This window comes from Sinohyriopsis cumingii, chromosome 4 (assembly GCF_028554795.1).
Source record: "Sinohyriopsis cumingii isolate HCF-2022 chromosome 4, ASM2855479v2, whole genome shotgun sequence".
Taxonomy (NCBI): domain Eukaryota; kingdom Metazoa; phylum Mollusca; class Bivalvia; order Unionida; family Unionidae; genus Sinohyriopsis; species Sinohyriopsis cumingii.
In genome coordinates this window covers 107,552,198-107,575,153 of record NC_142964.1, presented here as the reverse complement: position 1 = coordinate 107,575,153, position 22,956 = coordinate 107,552,198, and positions in this window count along the sequence as shown.

The following is a 22,956-nucleotide window of genomic DNA, read 5'->3' as shown; positions in this document are numbered from 1 at the left end:
TATTTTATTGTCATGCATACATACATACATACATACCGCATCTGTGGCACGTGAGTATTTTTTTCTTATGTTAAAGACAATACCTATATTAGGTCACTATAATCCAGTTTTGGTGTGCGACACATTTTCATTTAAAGATACACCCACATCGCAACTTTGGCGCAGTAGTTTTTAATGCATTCTGGAAAGTGACCTGTTGTAATTGTGCGACGTGCCTTCGTCGCCAGACACAAATAGACCAGGTTTTGTATGATATGAACATTTGATGAGGAATATATTGTTGTGCTATATAGTAATAACTGATTAAAGATTAATGCATCTATACCTGTCACTTGATTACCTCATAATAAGATAACGAGATAATCACTTTGAGCTTCTTTACATAGTAGCAGAGTTTGGGGAAAATAATTAGGGAATTGGTCTACCTTATATGGTATTTAATTTCTGCAGTTTTTATTATTATATGTTACAATAATACTATCCACTCCACAAGTTCTTGTGGTTTAGTTCTGATATTTGTATGGAAATATAAGTTAAACGGAGGGACGCACACACGGGCTAAGTGAACTATATATTCCGCTACCCACGGTCTAAGTGAACCATATATTCCGCTAGCTTCTCGAAAAGGTTGTAAAAATATCTGATTGTTACTGTTGTGCTATACGTAGTGACCCAACATTATTAGGTTCTTTCTTAAGCAGAAAACCAGTGAAACATAATCTACGTAAGAAAACAATGAAGTTGTCATACATGAGCCTCAAAACAAAAGCAATGAAAGCTTGTAATGCATGGCATTTTAGTTTGGGTATCCAAGCGAATTTGACTGGTTTGACTTGATTAGAAACACGAGCAAATGAATTCTAAACTGTGACTTGAACTTTTTAATCTCGTTGGTAATATGCTCAACAGTGTTGTCACATGATGAGTTTGTTCTTTGTACATTATCGAGGAACTGGATATTTCCCACTTCGAATTACATATTCATATACGAGTATGAATAATGAAACTGACAGAATCCACCTTGTTAAACATTTTTCAGAGCTGAATGAAAAATAAGAGTTTTTTATGTGATAATAGAAATGGTTATAATATTCAGTGTACGATAATTTGGAATTTATGTTAATTATTCTTGAGGATTACAGGTTTGGAATCGAATTCTGGTACGAACAAGTCAAGGTGAGGGTTGTTTATCAATTCTTTCTTTCTTTCTTCGCTTTACGACGACGTGCATTGTTTCGACCATAACGGTTTCACTTACAATAAGAGACATTCTGTTGTAATTAACGGTGCTAAGTTCAGTGTAGGCTCGAGTAAGATCGATTAAAAAAAAAGGTTTCCATCATCAATATTACAACATCTGTGCCAAATTTGATATAGAATTAGTCTGATACCGAGCCAGGTTAATTCAGACTTTTATGATTTAAAATTCCATGAGAATATCTTGGGGTTTTTTTGGTGCTTTTTTTTTTGTTGGGGGGGGGGGGTCTATTTTTCATTGTATTCAGAGCGCTCTAGCCATATTACAAGGTATAATAATAATAATAATAATAATAATAATAATAATAATAAACTTTCTTTAACGAGGATAACACATTTGATCATGACTGACCTATCTGTCATGTGGTCCTCAATTAACATGAATGAATATGTGTGACTATACTGAGAAACATATACATGAACAATATTCTAAACACAGGAATGCAACAAAACGTCGCAAAAAGTGTGTGTGTGTGTGTGTGACAATTAAGATTTCTGTTTATACGCATCGCATTTTTGACATTTAAAAATATGGTTCAACCTTATAATAAGTTTTATTTCGCAACTGAAAACAAAACTGGCTAAATCTGAAGATTTGGGGACGATATTTCTCTTAAAACAAACTTATGACTTCACTTCTGTCAAAATTCTATTCAGATAAAATTAGTTCCCACACACGAGAATGTCCTAATCTTACCTAAGTTGGAGCACAGTACTGAAAAAATAAAGTTCCTCACGTTTCTATCTAAACCAATGTCTTCTTTAGAGAAGAATGAAGAACATACACCACGACACGCACACAAAGGTTAGCACTCGTTAAACAAAAAATATTTACATTTTAATTCATTTGTGAGGCTTAGACTAAAGGAAAAGATAAATAGAAGAAATAGCCGCATGTCTAGAAAGGGAAGTCTTATCTCGATAAAAGGCGAAACATTTCGATGCAAATAGCTGCTTGACGTGACTTGTTTATCTGCGTCATTAGGATACTGCATTTGCGACGTATGTAATAGTCTGGTTCCCTACGTTGCACTCCGCTGTACGAAATCTGGTGAACGATGACACCATAGTATCATGTAATCAAAACAAAATGTCCGCTTATGGACATGATTCGGTTATCCAAATCGTGTCAATTTATTCCTTTAATTTTATGTTTGTTAGTGATACACTACGAACCACTGTGTCATCTCATACATTATTTCTCCAGTCGGTTCCTTTATACATATTACGTTGAAATTGATATGAGATGATAAATTTACATCTCTTCCACGTGGGGGTGAGTGAGACAACTTTTGTCAAATGTTGCACACTCCGACTGCGTCATGTAAAACAAAAGTGTATATTGGTATATTTTACGTGGAAACTGACGTAAGTTGATAGATGACAGCCTTAATTTGCCTAAGATTAAGACCAAAATACCATTTTTCTTATATGATTGCTGTTGGGGGAGGATATTGTTGAGGTTTGAGGCTGCATAAACTAAAAGTTTCAATTGCAATCGTTTTCTTTTGAAAAATCAATTTTGCATTGATATTTATATATCGTTCCACATGACACTGAGATTTTGACAAAGATTAATCATTGTTCGGTAATGAATTTTTACAAAGGAGAATACTTTTGTTGAAGGAGGGGGGAACTATTTTGAAAACAAATATACACGTTTTGCTATGAAAGGAACTGAAAAATGGTGATTCAGTTTTAAATTTAATCTTTTTGAAATGCAAACAGATAGAAGCACTTTCATGTCTTTTTCTTACGTCAGATAAACACTAGAACTGAGAGGAATCAATAGAGAACGACACTGTTTAAAGCAGGTGTTTTAGAAATGTGGAAAGAGATGAGAAGGACTAGAAAGGCACTGAGGGTAAAGGGGGAGTGCCCGTCTCTTCTGTGTAGCTGGAACACTCATTAAAACCTCCGGCAGTTGCAGCAGTTGCTACTCCACTTTGTTCAAGGAATCATTTGCAGTTGGAAGCTTTTAGGTGACATAGTCAGAAATGTCCAATATTTGCCAAACTGTCGACGCTCTCGACCCCTCTTAATTCAAAGAACTGTTATTGTGAAAGGACAATTCAGTTGCCCTACTCAATGTCTCAAAGAACTGTTATTGTTAAAGGACAATTCAGTTGCCTTACTCGACGTTACAAAGAACTGTTATTGTTAAAGGAAAATTCAGTTGCCTTACTCGACGTTACAAAGAACTGTTATTGTTAAAGGACAATTCAGTTGCCTTACTCGACGTTACAAAGAACTGTTATTGTTAAAGGAAAATTCAGTTGCCTTACTCGACGTTTCAAAGAACTGTTATTGTTAAAGGAAAATTCAGTTGCCTTACTCGACGTTTCAAAGAACTGTTATTGTTAAAGGACAATTCAGTTGCCTTACTCGACGTTACAAAGAACTGTTATTGTTAAAGGAAAATTCAGTTGCCTTACTCGACGTTACAAAGAACTGTTATTGTTAAAGGACAATTCAGTTGCCTTACTCGACGTTACAAAGAACTGTTATTGTTAAAGGACAATTCAGTTGCCTTACTCGACGTTTCATTACTGTGCATTGTTTGGACAGCAGATGCTTTCACAGGGTATAATCATATTTTATGAATTTGTTTTAAGTTATATTCCTTATTCGTTATCTTTTTTTCAGGCATCACATCAAATAACAGACCTTTAAAACCATTGTTGAATAGAATAACTTAAGCCAGATTAGCAGAGGCCTATCAGTGGTTCTCATATATTAGAATCCAAAACCATTTTATCTGTTTAGACCCATTGGGAGCATAGATTACACTGTTAGAAGTGCAACTGTTATGGGGAAGGATTCTTTGTATATTTTACCATTATCAGATATATACTTTACCTATAATGTTTTCAATGAACAGGTTAAGTTTCTGTTTACAAAATACATTTAAATTTGTGTTCTTGGAATGAGGAAAGTGGTGTTTACTTTGAATATTTGCATGTACAACAGTGTTATGTCCAGTACCATAAAACATATTATAATTCAGTATCTTAAAATTATCATTTGAAGGAAAGAAATCAAATGTTATTGTTGACCAACACTTGTATATTTAAAATACCTAGTAATCCAAGGAACTCAAATATCGAAAGCACCATGAAAAAGTCACACACAGACAGTTTCATACAAAAACCACAAACATTAAAAGCATTCTTTTTTGTCCAGTAACACAACTTTAGGAAATAATAATAATAATAATAATAATAATAATAAACTGCAATGTGCTTGGGTTGTTATTTGTCGTTTACCTTTTTCCATTCACTTCTAGTATGTACCCCCAAAGTCATTCCTTCTACAGTCATGACAAATGAATGGAAAATGTATATTTTATGAAAACTTGAAAGAAACTTCGCGCACCATATTAAGAGGGTACAAGTTCAAAAAAAGTTTTGCTTAGAACTTCTATTATTTATATTTTTTTTATTTAAGTAAACTTAGTATTTTAAAAAAAATTTAAAACGGTCTTGATCCTATAGTAATGTGTGTGGATTTTAGTTTTATCATTATATTCATATACAATTGTATGCCTTTACTATGATTTCAAGCTAAGTCCAGTCAGTCATACATAGTTCGTATAAAATATATTTCGTTTACTCCGTGATAGTTCTCTTTATTTTCTGGAAACGAGTCAAATAGTTATGACTTAAAAATAGTTCTGTTTATACTATCATTCTATTATGTTGGCAGTATATGGGATTTACTTTGTCCATATATGTCTGTGGATCCGTCTGTCTTATTTATTCATTATAAAACTCCTCTAAAACTTCACTTACTAACATTAAACTTGCTCAGTGAGTGAATTTGGGATGAGTATGTTGGTGTGCCATATAAATAAACAGATAGAGGGCTCGTTCTGTTATTATTTGAGAGAGAGAGAGAGATTTGTTTTATAACGTACACTTTTAATCCGTAACACTTTGAGATGACCCCCATTATCCCATTACACAACTACTTGTTGTATCCACTACTCTAAAATTGTGTATTAAAAGTGTTATTCTTAAAGGACAGCACATTACTATGCAACAAAACTAGTACATCTCATCCATGATACCAGTACATGGTCTTTCATTATCACACAAATGAATGTGAAAGCATCAACAGCCACTCTCACGCCGTAGATTACTATTTTGAAGTGTCACTGTCAAACTCCATTTTTAGATGAGGATGCCCGTACGTGTGTCGAAGTTTGGCCGTCTTCAAATGCGATCTTCAGTTGTATTAGACTGAGAATGACCTCAATTTTTTAAATAAAAAATTACATTTCGAATCAAACAGAGAAAATGAAAACAAAGTTAATTTTGTGAAAAGTTATGCACGAAAGCCCCTTTAAGAAATACAACTGCCTACATTATCCCTTCCGCAACTATGTTCAGGTTTTACTTAATCCTGATTTAAAAGTCACACACAGACAGACATACGTACAGGCACACATAATTACATTGACCTCGACCTAGAACCATTCCAGTATTCTTCTAAATCTGGTTGTGCCTGATAGTCGATGTGGCCTTTTAGACCTCTGCGGACGGCATTCTTCATTCTACAGAGATATTGACAAAAAAGGCAATAAAATAAGTGTTTCCTGATGCAATGTTTTCAAATTACCTAAGGGAAGTGATTGGGTCGGCCACGACAAACAGGGACGATCGGCCGACCGGAAACACTTCTTTGTTTAGCTTAATAGAGATTCCAGCGGACCTCTAACCAGCTAGGTGTGAGTCTGTACGCAGTTTGGTTAGGTTTTCCAGCTGAATATCTTATACACGAAGAATTAACCATATACGCATAAATTCAGCTCTTCACACCTGAACATTTTTCAACCAATTTTTATAATTTTTGTACAACTAATTACTAGTCTTGTTTCAATCCCTGATATTTTTTTCAAAGAAAAAAAACAAACAACGTTTTGAACAAGTACTTATATCACTGTGCTGCCATACATGACTACAACGATTGTCTACATGCGGAAACCCAAATCACCCGAAGAGGGGTAAGATAAGTGTGAATCTTAACAAAATCAGTAAGAATATTCTTTTCCATATTGGCAAATTGAATAAGAAAAGAAGACAATACTGTGTGTGATTGGGTATGTCCAAATGCCAACACGATGACCTAAATCTACAGGTGTATAATCTTCTGGCAGATCTGGCTCTGTGCATCTAATTGAAATCAGAAATAAGGCCGTAGACTCTTATTTTCTACCAATGCATGATGCGACGAGATATCTGGGTCTAGGATACACGGTACTAATGGTATGGAAAAATAAGAACCAGCCTGGAAATGGGTGAAAATAGAGTATATATGGGTTTAGCTGACCAGGATTTGTTAATAATGTAAATTATGTTGCATGAAAAAGAATCTATTGAGAGCTTATCCTAGTTGTAAGTTAAAAAAATAGAGACATTGTTTATTGATGGAATTTCAGTCCTTTAACAGTCTTGAGTTTGGAACACTCATTACTTAATTTAGCACCTAACTCTTTGGTGTGGAATTGAAAGCGCATGTTTCAAACACATGCAGGTCCAGAAAATGCCGCGGCTCATATAATTTCCTCTAAACATAAGCTGACATACAGGTTTCATATATACTTATAAATATAGGTTTGATCATGAGCACTCAAAAATTTTAAGTTATTGAATTTTTAATATCATGGTGTTTGCATAGGTTTACTGTGGGAACTGAATTAGTACCGTGAGTCCTCTACGCTCATTGCATTATGGAATAGGTTATGCGCTGGTAAAGACCGTATTGTCAAATACATATTGATGGACATCATGTTGATATGCTACACATTTGCACTGACATCCAGTCTTCGTACAGAAAGTGCATAGGCAAAGACAAATTTATAATAGCATATACTTTCATTTAAAGGGTAATCACACGCACATTGGCGAAATCGTTCTTCATAGACTTATTGAAAAGGGCAGATATATGCATAACAAAATGGAACCAAACATAACTAAACTCTCTCGAACACTTGTCAGATTATTAGTTATGTTGATAACTACCCCGAGTTCATAACGGTTGAATTGTAGTGATTCTTCCTGCTAAATTATTAACTTTAGGCTATTGACTATCCATATTATTTATCATATGAACAAAAATGGCACAGTGATTTATCTTTTCTCTTACCTGCTAAATTTTGCTACATCTAATACAGTTGATGAAAACTACAGCTGCTTCCATGTTTGCTATGAAATGTACGTATGTCCTAATGACGTGTTTTCGAATTCGATAGGTACGCCCTGAACATTGCCATTTAACTGACATGAAAATAACAGAACGGCGGTCTGCGAGCCGAAAGAATTGATATAATATTACATGGTATTGTTTTAATGAATACAATGCACCGTATGTATCAATTTCAGATGACCCTTTCTATTGAAATGCGCGGGTTCAAATCCCTTATTTTGATACGAATAATTTAATTTTTCATTACAGTTCAGTGGATTAAGTCTATTGATTTCATTACAAATGCACGGGCTGTGTTGTCGGCGCGTGTGAACAGATGCATAGTTTGGCTTTAATCGCCAATATAAACATATAAGCACACACACACACACACACATACACACACACAACAGACAAATCGCTACAGAAATGCATAAATAAATGCATTCTAATATGACTACCTATCTACTCGGCTACCAACTTAAAACTCCACCCAAAAGATATGTGAACATAAAACTATAGAAAATATTAGCAGACATATTGCGAATATTCGTAGTACGTTTGAGAATATTTCCGATACTTTTGTGAAAATTCGTAAAAGCAATAATATTCGCAAAAGTTTTGCAATACTATTGTATATATTTGCACAGTGTTATTACATTTATTTCCATTGAGTTCGAGAATATATGCACAAAGTATTGCGCATTTTCATAGCATAAGTAGCGCTGCAAATAAGCACTTTACAATTTTTTGTATGACTCACCTTGGCACTCAGGTAAGAGAATGTTGTGATTAGAACGCCAAACCTCCCCCCTCCCATGACATAGCAATGATGTAATTAGTCGTGAGAGGGGAGGGGAGAGTTATCGAGTACGATCGCAGCCTACATTTAGCCCGAACTCACCAATCAGCCGAGAGTGGCAGTTGTCGATAAGTATGAGGCACGGTAGCAGACAAAAGCTGTATCGTTTTGAATTACACAGCGGTGGTTGAAATTTCACTGTCATACGTCGCGATTTCCTAATTTACGCATTAGTTCAAAGAGTTTATGTTGAAAGTTCCATTACATATGTTGAGGTGTTAGATTGTATCTGTTGAATCACACAGCGTTGGTTGGATATTTTATTGTGCTTGTCAGAATTTTCATTTTTATATGGTGAAATGATGTGTTGGTGTTAAAAGTAACATTACACAATGTCCACTTTAAAAATTCAAAATAATATCGAGTATTAAGATACATCATTCGTGTATTCAGTTATCAGGCGCCATTACCTTTCATGCATGTACAGTTTGAAAGTTAACATTCACAGCTCGCTAAAGGTCGCTCTCGTGAATGGACAGCGATATTTTAAACAAGGAGGCTGCTTCTCGTTGCTGTGAAATCTAACTACTTGCCATATGAAATCGAACTTTCATCACAAACAGTTACATACATCGTGTGAATGACGGCTTCTCGACATATACTGAAATTTCAACCGCCGCTGTGTAATTCAGAATATACACTGTAAAACGTCGACATAGCAAACAGAACTTTAAACCATCACAGTATTATTATTATTAAACATAAATAATCTAAAGTCTCGATCTAGAAAATGGAACTTCAAGGACGTGTAATTTGATCGAGCACGTGATATTTGATTTATCGACATACGATATCGAAATTTCATCTGCAACTTTCTCATTGGACCAGCTTTTGTCCGCTACGGCGCCTCATAGATCAGCTATTAGAAAAAGACATTCTGATGGCATGCCAGTTCCCTGCGATTATTTACCGGATAGAATATATTGCTTTTACTTCATAACATGTAAATTTCATATAGTTTTTACTTCAAACTTTATACCGCTCCGGTGGCTTTGTGGTTAGAGCGTCCGCCTCGGATGCGGGAGTTCGTGGGTTCGATCCCCGGCCGAGTCATACCAAAGACTTACAAAAATGGTACTAACAGCTGCCTCGCTTGGCGCTCAGCATTAAGAGGTTAGTGTTAGGACTGGTCGGCCTGGTATCAGGATAATGTAACTGGGTGGGACATCATGCTACATGTCTGCGGCATGATGCCCCAGTGCTAGACATCACTATAAACTGCCATACTGCAGACATCGTGGCGATATGACTGAAAAAGTGTTAAAGCTACGTTAAAAATCCAAATCTCTCTCTCTCTCTCTCTCTCTCTCTCTCTCTCACACACTTAAAACTTTCTTCTCCATTTTGAATAAAATTTTCACCGCATACTTAACAGTTCTCAGCACTATTTAAGAACAGAAACAAAAATCCAGACAAGTTTAAAGATATAGTTCTACTATCAGCATGTAGATTATTCTCCTTTTTACAGAGGTCAAGGCCCATGGATAGAGGAATTAAAGATATAGGTCTTATATACATGACTACAATATTTCTCGTTATCATCATCTCGAAGATTTTACCTTTTTTGTGTTCAGAAAATTTGCATGTGGATGAGAAATTAAATCTAAACGTAATTTCCCCCTTCCCCTTTTTTTAAAACTGTAACACGATTTCGTGGTTCGTTTTGTTTTGTTTGTTTTCCAAAGGTGATGGAAAACACGAATATTGGTAATGCTAAGAACTAATTAAAACAATTTTTGTTTTCTATTTATCACATAATCACCAGGTGTTTGCGTTACTCTGTGATGTTGGTGTTTGTTAATTCAGAATGTGACGTTTGAGTTGAGCCACGTTACGTAATGATTAGTTTAATAAATGTGATAAATATGTGGAAAAAATGTTTAAGCGCATAGTGAAGGATTGCACAACTCCTGCGGGACATTTCGACCGTTGCTTTCTTCTCATCAATTTTATACAGTGTGCTATAGATAGCACTGGTCAACAGTGAAATCATTACTGACTTGAAAAGGCCCTAATCTGTAGTATTTTGGTGTGCCGAACACGAATATAACCGTGAAAAATTTGTATTGGCTCTCGTTTTGAAGATATTCATATACCTCATTTTCTATGTTTCACTGTGTAAATTTCTCCAGTAGGACTGCAGCAACATCCGGAATAATGATGTAACATTGCATAATACCATCATGCTCACATCATCCACAGTTGATTGCATCATTTTCTGATGCAATGCAATACTAATGCCATGCGGCTGCTGAAGTAAGTTGACGTCAGCAGTGTACTATACATGTGTAGGCCTATTATACTAATGCCAGGCGGCTGCTGAAGCTGACGTAAGCAGTGTACTATATAAAGCCCAATCAGATAGGTTCAGCATTTAAAATATTTTAGACGTTGTGCGAGACAGTTCAAGCTACTGTTACATAAAACTTATTATTTTATCCATTTACGTACAATAAAGAACAGTAATGCCTCGAAAGTGTGTTAATACCGCGGACAATTTTTGCTATATTTGTGGGGAAGTGACATTTGCCAACCAGAAGAAAAGTATCAATTCTCAAGTGAAGAAGGCATATCATCTTTACTTCGGATGCAAGGTTGGTGACCAAGACAAGCCTTGGGCTCCGCATATATGCTGTGCTACATGTACAACACAGCTTTCACAGTGGTTGAATTGCAAAAGGTCATCAATGCCGTTTGCAGTCCCAATGGTGTGGAGAGAGCCAAGCAACCACCTAAATGACTGTTACTTCTGCTTGGTTCCTCCTCTTTCCGGCAGAATAACGAAGCAAAAGAAGTCGAGAATAGTCTACCCAAACATTCCGTCTGCATTGAGACCAGTTCCACATGGTGAGGGACTTCCTATTCCAGAACCTCCAGCAGAATATTCTCTTGATTCATCTGACGAAGACAAAGGTGAGTCGACCTGTTCTTCTCCTGGTCCATCAGCATGCAGTGATCCAGATTTTCACTGTGGTGCATCATCAACCCCACACAGAATAACACAGGAAGAACTAAATGACCTGATTCGTGATTTGGACTTATCAAAGAACAAGGCAGAATTGCTAGGATCAAGACTCCAACAATGGAATCTTCTAGAAGAAGATGTCACAATTACTGCATATCGAAAGCGCCACCAGCAATTGGAGCCTTTCTTCAGAAAGGAAAGTAATCTGATATTCTGTTCCGATATTGAGGGCCTCATGAATGCTTTAAAAATCACTCATGACCCACAAGAATGGAGACTATTTGTGGACTCTTCGAAACTGAGTCTCAAGGCTGTGCTTTTGCACAATGGAAACATTCTTCCATCTATTCCAGTAGCGTATGCTGTCCACATGAAAGAGACATACGATAACTTAAGGCAGCTACTGAATTCCATTGAGTATAACAAGTACAGCTGGCACCTCTGTGGTGATTTGAAGGTAGTTGCCCTTTTAATGGGACTGCAGCAAGGATATACAAAATACATGTGTTTCTTATGCGAGTGGGATAGCCGAGCAAGGGAAATGCACTACATGAGGAAGGAATGGACTCACAGGCAGAATGTAGCCATTGGAGAGAAGAATATCCAACACCCAGCTCTGGTTGAGGCTCAGAAAATCTTGCTACCACCCCTTCACATCAAACTAGGTTTGATGAAGAACTTCGTGAAAGCCATTGACCGGACTTTGCCAGCATTCCGATACCTGCATGAAAAATTCCCTCGACTCAGCGAAGCAAAGATTAAAGAGGGAGTTTTTGTGGGTCCTCAGATTCGAGAGCTTTTCAAAGATGACCGGTTCAACAACTTGCTGGAAGGTGACGCGAAACAAGCATGGAATGCTTTTCGCCTAGTTTCTACAAACTTCCTCGGAAATGTTAGGGCAGAAAACTATAAGGAACTAGTAGAAGACATGTTGATGAAGTATAAGAAACTTGGCTGCAATATGTCTCTAAAGATTCACTTCCTTCATTCCCATTTGGATTTCTTTCCTAGCAACTGTGGTATTGTTAGTGATGAACACGGCGAACGTTTTCATCAAGATATCGCAACAATGGAACAAAGATACCAGGGAAAATGGTCCACTACAATGCTGGCTGACTACTGCTGGACACTCCTCAGAGATGCTCCCGAACAGCTGTACAAGAGACAGGCGAAGAAATCTAAGATGTAGTCAATGACTTGATTTTTTATAGGTAGGCTATTACAGTTGACCTTTTACTATTGGAATGCATTTCGTTATGTAAACATTAATTTCTTGCAGATTACAAAAAAACTAGAGCCAATTTTGCAATTTGACTGTCATATTCGTGTTCAGCACATAAAAATTGATAAGAATTCACTAATTTTATTTCAGTAACATGACTTTTGTAAAAATTTGTTGTCCAGTGTAGTCTGAAGATGGCAAATTTCAGTTTGTATTCAATTATCTCACTTGCAATGTACCACCGAAACAAAATAATTTAGGAAAACCACAATAAAAGATAGATAATTACGAGTTTTGTGTATTTCATTTACTTTTTTACAAATTCTTTAAGAGCAAATAATTTATGCGTTTTATGTATGATACTGACTTGCCATCAACAATAGCATATCACATTAATTATCAAAATCAATGACAAAAAGTATTTTTCACAAATATTTTACAAGTAATAATAATGCAGAATTATTAATGACAACAACGATCGTATCTAAAATGTTAAAATCATGTATTTTTATATCAGGCAATGTAAACAACATCCAAGAGTCGGCCTTTAAATATGATAAGTACCAAAATGAAAGATAAAGACGCAGAAAAAGCGAAACTCAAAGACGCAAAAGAAAAAGAAAATGGAACACCAACTGGGAATGGAAAAGGGTCCAAACGAAGCAGCGATACTGGGAATCCGGCTGCAAAAGAAATGCAAAGGAGCAACGACGGCATAGCCAGAAAGGCACCACAGAAACCCAGCTCACAACAGGCGTCGGTAAATGGGTCTCTGAAAATGAATGGCAGTGTAGGCGGGGCAAAAGACCAACAGGCTGCCAATAAAAAACAGTCGAACAACAAGGAAACTCCATCAACGACACCTGGAAAGGGTGGCAAGGCCGTAAATGGGAACATTAAGGACCCCGAGCCTGGTAAAGGTCCTGTGAAAGTTCCTGTAAAAGTACCAGTTAAGGCATCTACCAATGAACAAAGAGCGAATAAAGGGAACCCCAAATTAACTGAATCGCCCAGTAATGGTAAGCTTAATGATGCAGCGAGGAAAGCAAGTCTGAAAACCACAAACGGTAAAAGTGGCGAAAACACGACTAAAAAGGCGGCTGTTACATCAAACACTGATAGCACACATTCTTCGTCGGGTATCAAAGGAACGATCAAAAAATCCACAAGCACAAGCAACGTGCAAAATCTTCAGAATGGCACTGGATCTAATGGCTTGAGAAAAACAGTCAGTGCCAACAATATAAGCTCACTTGGTGCCATGACAGGTAGCAAGCCAGCAGAAAAATCGGGCAAGCCCGGAGAAGAAAATGCGGCTAACGGAGGAAACATACTTGTGGTAAAGCCAAAGACCACGTCAGAAACAAAACCCCTTGTAAATAAACCTTCTGGCAAGAATGAATTAGAGGTGAGTGTTCAAATTTTAGAGTTTTCACTGTCCCATTTAGTGCTTATTTTCGTTTTGTCTATTGACTCTGTACCACTGGAAAATTGTGATTCTGGGAAATAGCCATAAAAATAAATATGTAAAATGAATAAGCCAGTGGTTCCCAACCTATTCTGGCCGCGACCCTAACAAATATTTTTTTCTGAGCCTCCCGTTTCTACATTTTGTTAAGTTTTTCCACCCTCAAAAAAGGCATGGCACTCATTCAGAGCGTCTTTGCGACCATGATTTGGATTGCGACCTAGAATATATCGATATATTTTTTAGAGCGCAAGTTTGGTTTATAATGTTTTACCTACCAGTTTTTAGAGAGCTGAAAACAGGTACATATTCCATGAATGTGCAACAGTAATAATCAATAGGTTTAAAATGTATGCCCTCATCGCCGCAGGATCATCTTTTAACAATTGTTTTGTTCTGTTTTGTTAAAGAAATACATTCATACACTTTTGATAGATACGACAATATCGGAAACTATTAGACTCTAATACAGTAAAAGACTCGAAATATCTCCGTGGATAAAGAGGATCAAAATGCATCTTTGTGGAGAAATTGATTAATGATTTCATATTAGATTATACTATATTAGTATGCACAGATGTAAATAGATATATCCAACAGATTCGCGTCCAGAAAGGTGCATGTTTGAATCCTGCCCAGGCCTTGTTGGGCAAGCCATGGATGTGTGTCTCTAGGTAAGGCAACCTACTCAGGAACCTCCGCATGATATAACCTTTAATATGTGTTGATGTTCTGCTAAAAAGAAAAACAAATAAGCAACAGCAGGTGAAGCTGTGTTTATGTGTAATGAAGATAAATACTCTGAAAGAGAAGAAGAAAAAAAAACAACGTGGTGTGGGATGGATCGACTTAGAAATATTGTATGTATATTGTATGTCTGAAGTAAACATGAAAGATTATTCTAAGAATGTTTTATGAATCGATGTCACTATAAAGATGCATAATATCCATAAAACAGTAACATCAACAATCAAAAAATAAAACGCGCATTCGGAACGGCTGTCGCATATCATGCATCTACTGCAGTCTTATTACATACCAAATCCAAACAAATGCATGTGTTGATAAATCCCAGAGACCTGCGATAGACTAATGCCATATCCTGGGAAGGGTGGAGACAATCGAGTATGTCCATTAAACAATAGCTGTGTTAATGGAACAAGGACGCTCAACCACATTGCCTGAAATGTCCTAATTGAAACCTTAACTGATAAATGTATGGGCATGTAGGTCCCTAATATTTTTGTGGCAGGGCATACACATGGAACTGTTCCATTTACTAATTAATTCTACTCATCCTAGGAACAGAAGACATACACATACTTTACGATTCTATACCTAGGCCCAGCAAACAAAAGACCTAGAAAAATTGGACAAGAAAGAGCTTATTAAACTGCTAATGGCAGAGCGAGAGAAAGTGAAAGAGCTTGAAGCTGCACAAAGTGAAAACAAGCCAGGGAAAAAGCTGAAAGTCATCCCAATACCAGTTGGAATGGAGGGTTTGAGACAGACAAAAGATGAGCTTAGGAAATTACAGAAGGTATTATAATTTAAAATTGTGTTCTTTGGTTATCATATACCGTTCATTCATACATGGATGTACAAAGACCATTTTCACTCAAGATGATGTCAAAGGCATTTGGTGATTTTTATACCTAACTTTAGAGTGATTTTAAATTCTAAACATATCATTTGCTTATTAATTTATTTCGTTAAGTGGTCTTTTATGCTACCAGGACTAAAGATTTATTGCACATGCTCATTAGATCAAAATAGTTTGGCAATAACAAAATTAAATTGATTTTTTTTATATAAAAAAAAAACACGTTGGAAAATAATTGTGACTCGCCAAAGTGAAAAACAAGGGACAAAACTCTTAGAAAAGTCATTAATTTCGAAAGGTTCTCTTCTCTTTGACGACGAAACTAATTTTAAATACAGACAAATAGACATAATTAAAAAAGGAAACATAAGTGAATGATAGTAAGAGAAAATTAGTAAATTTTCAAGAAAGATAACAAAATCAATATGTAGAAATTAAATTAATATGGTTTTCATCCTATATAATAATAATTTGATATGGCTTTTACAATTTTTAGCGCAAACATTGTCCGAAATATACATTTCAGATCAATTAGGAAAAACATTTTATGATATTTAATCCATTGATGCTTCTGTTTTGAGCTTTTGTTATACATGTTACCGAATATTACCATGAATATGAATGCTCAGTATACAAAAACTCAAACATATCACCAAGAAAATGTCAAATCTACTACGTAAATCGAATATCGAGCTACCGTTATTCGACTTGACCTCAACAATCTTAAATGGTTACCTCTCTCTCTCTCTCTTACTCTCTCTTACTCTCTCTCTCTCTCTCTCTCTCTCATATTGAAATTTCCTGATTAAAAATTATATATGCTTTACTTGGAGCAGGGAACTTAGATATCAGCTCTTTGTTCTTTACAAAGATCAAAACATATTTGTAATTTACTTATTTCCTATTGATGAATTATTTTAATTGTAGGAATTCGAGGATAAACACCTTGCGCTGAATAAAGCGGAAGAACACTTAAAAAGTATAAAGACTGCGGCCAAAGAAGGAGAGGGACAAGCAAGTGTACAAATCAGTGCCCTTGAGAGGGAGAAACGAAAATTAACGGATGAAAACAGAACGCTTCAGAAGAATTATAATACAGAGAAGGTTATAAAATATATATATATATATATATATATATATATATATATATATATATATATATATATATATATATATATATATATATATATATATATATATATATATACATAGCTTTTAAAGCGTTGGTATAAAGCAAATTTGATATAGCAATACTATTGGTATATCGACCGCTTCGGTGGCCTAGTGGTTAGAGCGTCCGCCTCGGATGCGGGAGTTCGTGGGTTCGATCCCCGGCCCAGTCATGCCAAAGACTTACAAAAATGGTACTAACAGCTACCTCGCTTTGCGCTCAGCATTAAGATGTTAGTGTTAGGACTGGTCGGCCTGGTGTCAGGATAATGTGACTGGGTGGGACATCATACTACATGTCTGCGGCATGATGCCCCAGTGCTAGACATCCTATAAACTGTCACACTGCAGACATCGTAACGATATGGCTGAAATTTTTTTAAAGCTACGTTAAAAATCCAAATCACACACACACACACACACTATTGGTATATCAAACTGATCCGCCTATGGCGTAATAATACGCATATATAAACATTCTCGCGACCGTCTGCAGTTGACTCTAGATGATTGGCTCTAGATCAGTGATGAATTTCCACACATTAATCACATTAATCATTAGTCACGTATGAAAATAACGATAACAAGTATTAATAATCCCCGTTTTCTAAATGAATTTAATATACTACACATTTACTTCGCAATCCTTTCTGCATTCTGTTCCCTCTCCCCTCGCATGCATAACGGACAAATACGCAGAAATGTGGAGTGAGAGAGAAAATGAATTTGGACTGGATTAAAACCTTGAAACAGAAATTACACCAGGTAACCTACAAGAATATGGTTCGTCGTAATGATATGTGTGTACTTTCCTTGGGATTTATCAACAGTGTTTATCAACGATACAAAGATACAAATCATGTCGACTTTATACGGTAAATTTCTCGGTTACGTGGTACATATACTGTGATGTATTTAATGTTTTGTTATTGTTGTTATTTCTTAAACATATTATAATGTTCTAAAAATCGATTATTATTAATTTAATATGAAAATGTCCAAAAGCCTGCCCTGCCCCTCCCTCTCTCTCTCTCTCTCTCTCTCTCTCTCTCTCTCTCGGGACCATCGTAGCAAGATACCGGAAAAAATCTATGAAATAAATGACGGGCGTAGAGGATTTTCGTTTGTCTTTCATGATGTCTCTGGACATATGAATGTTGATAAAAGTTAAGTTAAACCAACCAAAGAATGAGAGAGAGAGAGAGAGAGAGAGAGAGAGAGAGAGAGAGAGAGAGTTTTAAATTAAAATCGATGGGGGGGGGAGAGGTATGGTCAGTGGTACTGTTACTAATTCAGAATAATGACTTAGATCAACTGTAAATATATTAAAATATTTTTATTACCTTTTCTTGGTTCGTCATTTCGCTTAGTGTCTATTCCACATTAATTTCCATGCGCCGGTACGTGATGGCTAAGCGTTCATGCGAATGGCGTAGCTAACCAAGTGTTTGCAGTGTTCTACTTTCATCATTAAAACCATCTTTCATGTTTAGATCATAAATTATATTGATTTAAACAATGTCAAGAAAAATAGAAACTAAAAAAGAAAACAATCAACTTAGCAATATGCAAAGGTGATTGTGAATAGCCACAAAAGGCATAGAACTACATTTTGTAGTGGACACACTCGGGTGATGTGAGGAGTTCATTCAGTCGATCAATGCACAGCTGCCTTTTGTACATTTTCACTCCATTCAAAGGGCAAATATATGTATTTGTATCTGATATAAATAAAATATATGTAGAGTATGTACCCTATATCAATGATATACCACTCGTTGTATAAATTTTTTATTAAAAGGAAACTCGGGAAGCATCGTTTCCTTTTAATGAAAAATGTGTACATCTCGTGGTATATCATTCATACAGCGTACATACTATACTATACTATACTATACATACATACATACATGCATGCATATACACACACACACACACACACACACACACACATACATACATACATACATACATACATACATACATACATACATACATACATATATACATACATACATATATATGGTGGCATTCATGTGAAGGGTGATGGAACTATATACAACCCCAAATCAAATGTTTTTCTTGATGGAATCCGCTGATTTGACGACAAAAATTATGAAAATTGGAATTATAAGGATTAAATGATCACAGCTGAGGGTTTTTAAGTATACATTTTACAAAATGACTCAAGAAGTAACAAAATTCTTTCTTAGTAATCGCGTAAAATGTACACTACGATAAATACCCATTGATTTTTATTTAATCCTATCATATTCTAAGCCACGATGGCATTTTTTTTTTTTTATTTTTTTTATTTTTTGCGTCATAGAGATTAAAGGTCATATATCCGTACCAAATAAGTTCAATTGACAAATTGTGCAATAAATTATACAATAAACAATAATAGACTTTTGTTTCGGTAAATATGAAGTTGTATGAATCAGTAAACCTACTATATTGACCTCTGCTTCGAGTCGGTCAATAGAAAGTTTACTAGTTCATACAACTTTATATTCACCGAAACAAAAGTAAGCAATTTTATATATATCTATTTCGTCAACTCAAGGTATATATATTTTTGACTGCTCTCCTTGTTGTCTTTCCTGGTTGCTTTACACTTTTATGTTGTTTTAAATTATTTCCTTGCATTTGCTCACGGCGAAGATCCAAAGAGCAAATTTAAGGATGTGTACGCATGAATCCTTGTCATCTAATCGGATGGATTCGTGGGAAAGACAGAGAGAAAGACATAAATGAGACTATAAAGGAAAATATACAAGTATATTCAGTTCAAATCAGTATATGCATCATATCGTAATATAAATGTTTTATCAGATCTGAAGTGAAATAAATCTTGAATATTTTGCAGGAACTGAGGCAAAAGTATTTCAACCAGACAGAGGAACTACAAGGAAAGATTCGGGTGTATTGTCGACCTCGTCCGCTGACTAAATTTGAAACAGATTTGGTATTATCATTACTATTATTATTGTGCAGACCATTTGATGCCATTAGGCCGATTGTTTAAAAACGGTGTGGGGAATGTTTGTGTCCCATATATCTCATGGACTTCGCTTAGTAGGTAAAACAATGTTTCGATGTCTTGTTTTTTTAGAGCTTTGTCTTGCACCCCTACGGTCTATGTATTTTGCATACCTTTCCACGTTATCTCGTCAGGTCATTGTACTTTGTTACTTTCTCTATTTTCCCGCTTAGACGCTACAGTCTTTGGATACCAACATATCTATGATATACGTCACGTTCATCTCCTGATCTAACAGTACTATGATCTATGATGTTATTGGTCACGATGTTGAAGTCTCACACATGATTTTTTACTTTCCGTTCTCAGCGACTTTCCCTGCTTTATGAATGTACTAAACGTCTTTGCAATTCATTTCATATTTAAGTGGCATCGAACAGTGCATTGCTATACTTAATTTGTAACGCTGATTTATTCTATATACGTTTGCCTAGCTTGTTGCTCTCGCTGGTCAGGCCCTTGAACTCGTCTTTACTTTTGCATATTTCTTTAAACAAGATATTCAAGCTTTTGTACTATTGATTTTGACTGTGATTTTTTTTTTATATTGTTGTTGTTTAACATGAGTGCATGATCTTGATGTTGAGGCTCCATCATTAACTCATCTATTTTTATTCACTCATCGAGTTGAAGCCATTTCCAGAAGTTCTCTTACCGACTCGTTCTTCCTCTTCTCATATAAACTGCAAACCCACTGTTCCTCTCCCTCTTAAACATTTTCTTCTGGCACTCATGCCTTCCTTCCTCTTCTTTAAGAAGACCTTCTTAAATTCTTCATCTCTCTCCCTAATTTAGTTTCCCAGGATCATTTTTTTCTGTCTCAAAGCAGTCATCCACGCCCATCAAGCCGTTTACTCCAACATGCCTGGAAAAGTAAATCTTTTTAAAGCAATCTTTGATTGAAATGTAACATACATTGACAATAACTTTCTAGTTGTTTCGTCCACGTACTCGTTTGGTCTGTTGCTGCCTGTGCACTAATAGTTAAGAATGTCTAGGTTTTAACTTTTCATCAGTATCTTGTATATGCTCTCTCCTGATCTTACCCATAATCTCGTCGTCTTTCTCGCAGTCTACTTCAAGAATTCTTAGATGTTTACAGGCTTTACCATCCACGGTTGTTTTATTCTTTGGTTAGCGCGACCGTGAAGCAATGACGACAGCTGATCTTTTGGGCAGATACCACAGCTGATCGTGACATTTACTGCACTTTACTTTGAAACATGAATTGCATCATGGAAGACACCATTACAATATATTTTTGTTGTGTTTCTTTTGTCAACCGGATCTAGATATTACATGATCCACAGTGGGATGTTGTTTTAACTAGCCTTCTGATACTTAATTGAGTTGTACTCTAACCACGTCCTTTTTCCCGCCTTGCATACTTATTTTATCCCTCTTTACTTTCATCAGCATCCTTCTACCTGAAGTTGGTCGGTTCTATCTATACATTTTTATATTATCGTGTTTGCAATAATAATAATAATAATAATAATATGGATTTAGTACAGCGCCTAAGAGTTTTACAATATTAGCTAACACATAAGAACATATACAACGACAAGATTACAAACAAAAAAAAACAACAACATGAAATTACACAACAAAAACATGCTGACAATAATTAAATAATCATTATTAAGTCTTTAAGTCTGTTCTTGTAGTCGAAATAGGTGAGTTTTAAGATCACTCTTTAATGAGATTACAGTGTCCTTGTGTCGACGGGCAATTCATTGCACGTAGGTGGGCCTTGGTAAGCAAAAGAACGTTGTCCGTATGACTTCAATCATCCCACTGAATACCTTCCTAACAATCGACACACAGGACTTGGCAAACATGTACATTTCTTATTGTTATTCGCCATTATCATCATCGTCATCGACATTATTTATCATCAACATTATTATTATTATTATTATTATCAGCAGCAGTATTATTATTAAATTATATTCTACCTTTTAAAAGCATAGAATACTAGGGAAACTGAAATGAAGCAACAATAACAACAACAACAATAAAAAATCGTCCGTGGACTGCTTGTTTATGTATACTTCCCCAATGTTGATATCAATGAGATTGTAGGTCTATCTATTATTGAATTAACGAGGTGTTCGCACGTTAAGTGCATGTACCTCGGATTTATGACCGCACTGCGGCCTGTTAATTGTTCCCGGGGGAAGGAATCCGTGCCTCATCCCCTGGCATTTATGTGCCCAATGAGCACTGTTAATTTAGCCTCAGGCGGTGGGTCCATTTAGGTCCCTAACGGCCTGAATGAGGGCTGACATGAGTGGGAATGGACCCAACACACTCTCATGTCTTAGAAATAATAATCTGTATCACTTGATGGGATGAGTGGGAATTGTGCTCACTCACTCAGTCGTGTTTATTTGGAAGCATTTATGCGCGCATTGCGTACTGATAATTGGTGTGATTGTAGGTGTTATTGGAAATACTTAATGTTAACTTATGTATATATGTATGTATCTGAGTAGGTATCACGGATTTAATTTGCTTTTATTTTTGCAGGGCAACAGAGTAGTCGTAAAGACGGTGGATAGATTTAGTATCACCTTAGAAACGGACCGTGGTGTTCGAGACTTCCAGTATTACTGTGTTTTCCCACAGAACGCTTCTCAAAACGAAGTATTCGATGAATTTCAAGTATGTTTACAAAGCAGTAGACACGAAAAACAATGGTTATATAATGATAATAACAAAACATGATCTATTAGGTATTGTTCTCTCTCTCTCTCTCCCTCTCTCTCTCTCTCGGGGCCCCGAGTGGCCGAGTGGTCTAAAGCGCTCTCCGTTACGGATCACTGCCATCTCACCTCTGTCTGCGTGGGTTCGAGTCTCGGATTCAGCCAATGTGGGTATGTGAGAAAGCTTGCCAGTAGCTTCTCGTGGGTTGGTGGTTCTTTCCGGGGTTTTCCCGGGTTCTTCCTCCACCATTAATACTGGCCGCCATGTATAGCCTATCGTGTGCTGAAAAATGGCGTTAAACCCCACAACAACAACAACAACAACTCTTTCTCTCTCTTCGACATTTTCAACACCATAATTAAAACTTGTGAATTAGTGTGTATTAATGTATGTTTTGTTACGTGCCCAAATTAGTCAATATTTTATATACCTTCCGTTACACGGTCTAGTAGGATCTGAATCCACAACCTT